The following is a 2336-nucleotide window of genomic DNA, read 5'->3' as shown; positions in this document are numbered from 1 at the left end:
TTCACACTGATTCATTTTCTCCTCACCACAATATTCCCCTTTGTCCTTATTCTGCTGCTCAACAGTTTAACAATCAGGCACGTCTTAGTGGCCAGCCGAGCACGGAGAAGGCTCCGTGGTTCGCACGATGGCGAGACGCCCGCCGACCCGGAGATGAAAAACCGCAGGCAATCCCTCCTGTTACTGCTGGTGATGTCGGGGAATTTCATCCTGCTGTGGGCTCCGGTGACGGTGTATTCCGTATGGGATAGCCTGCAGTTTTTCATTGACGTGATCCCCCCGAATTCTCTGTGGGAGCTGGGCTACATGCTGCAACTGCTGAGCTGCTGCACCAACACGGCCCTTTACGCCGCGGTCCAGGCCAGGTTCAGGGTGCAGCTAAAGGAGACGGTGAAATCGGCCTTAAAACTCATGGCAAAGTTAACTCGGCGTTGTCAGGACCGCAATAATCCTCGGTGACACTTCTCCCAATCCGCCGCAAACTATCCCATTTCCTCAGTGTCATGTGTAGATCCATTACGGCTGTGGACGGCCCCGATTAGCACCCGGAGGAATCGCATTTTAATCACAACCGAAAAATATAGGTCGACAGGTAATGTTCGAAAGTGAGCTCTTCCGGGATTTCTGATGTACATAAATAACTCGGATGTATGCAAAAAAGTTGACAGATGATCTGACAGAAGACACAAAAATATTACCTTGAGACATACACAGAGTAACGTAGGATCGTCAAATGATTAGAAATGAACTCTAAAGCGCAAGCCCTTTACACGGAGAGCAGTGGGTGCACTTCATACTGTGGTGGCACAGTGCCTCTTCAGATTCTGGATTAGCCACTCTTGAGGGAGTATGTCAAACACCTGCCTGAAACCATGCAGACTGCATCCACTGTGCTACCCTCATCAATCCCTTTCGTCACCATGTTGAAATATTCATTCAAATTGGAAGACAAGGTCTGCCCCGTACAGAGCCAAGCTGGCTCTTCCTAATCTGGCTGTTTTTTTCAACTTTCGTAAATCCTGTACATACGGATGTTTGCCTCCTATGTCGATAGAACTGAAATGAGTCTCACCTATCCATAATTTATGGAATTTTTACCGTTTCCCTTTTTACAAACGAGATAAAACATTGTCAGTGGCCATTCCTCAGGGACGTCACCTATGGCTGGAGGGGACATGAGTAAGCCAATCAAAACCCCAGCAATATTCCTTCCTCCCTCTTTCAATAACCATGGGATGAATTCCATGAGTTTCCGTGGACCTAGCCAACTTATTTTGGAGGCCCAGCACTGCTGTTCCTTGACTTCAAAATGTTTTAACGTATTTATGCACTAAATACTAAGCCCTGATTATCCAAAATCTGTTTCCTTGTAAAATATTGAAGTAAAGTACTGTGTTATTACCCCCGCACATTCTTGGTGGAATGAGTCTCTGGCTGAATGTACTGCTGTGCCGAACCAGTACATTATGGAGTGGATGGGAGACATTGTCCAAGATGGCTTGCAACTTGGACAACATCCTCTTCTCAGACACCGACGTCAGAGAGTCCACTGCCACCCCCACAACATCACTGGCCTTACGAATGAGTTTGTTAATTCTGTTGGTGTCTGCTACCCTCAGACTGCTGCCCCAGCACACAACAGCAAACATGATAGCGCTGGCCACCACAGTCTCGTAGAACATCTTCAGAATCGTCCGGCAGACTTTAAAGGACCTCAGTCTCCTCAGCAAGTAGAGACGGCTCTGACCATTCATGTAGACAGCTTCAGTGTTCTTTGACCAGTCCAGTTTACCGTCGATTCTTATCCCCAGGTATTTGCCACCCTCCACCATGTCCACACTGACCGCTTGTATGGAAACAAGGGTCACCGGTGCCTTTGCCCTCCTCAGGTTCACCACCAGCTCCTTAGTCTTTTTCACATTAAGCTGCAGATGAGTCTGCTCGCACCGTGTGGCAAAGTTCAATTCTTCAATCACGTGACGTCTGAAACAAATTGATTGCCTCAGAGACGATTTGGTGTTTCATATTATAGGGGGAGAATGCCGATGCAATCAATGATTTTGTGTTAGTCATTCAGATCTGTTTTCTTTTTGCACGACGTGTCATTTTTTCAGTTGATCAGTATCATAAAAGTCATGTTAAATCCACTGTGATTCAGCGTTGACAAACTGTACAACTTCCAAGCGGGTTTCGCACTTTCTACAGGCACCGTATACTCAGACCTCAGCGAAGCTGAATATGTCAAATACCAGAGAGGCGGACAACTTCAGAGAGGGACGTTTTCTACCGGCTGCAGCCTGTCGTAGGAACGGGCAGAGGATCGGAGATGGTGGTAT

This window comes from Hypanus sabinus, unplaced genomic scaffold (genome assembly GCF_030144855.1).
Source record: "Hypanus sabinus isolate sHypSab1 unplaced genomic scaffold, sHypSab1.hap1 scaffold_632, whole genome shotgun sequence".
NCBI classification, from domain to species: Eukaryota; Metazoa; Chordata; class Chondrichthyes; order Myliobatiformes; family Dasyatidae; genus Hypanus; species Hypanus sabinus.
This window is presented reverse-complemented; position numbering follows the sequence as displayed.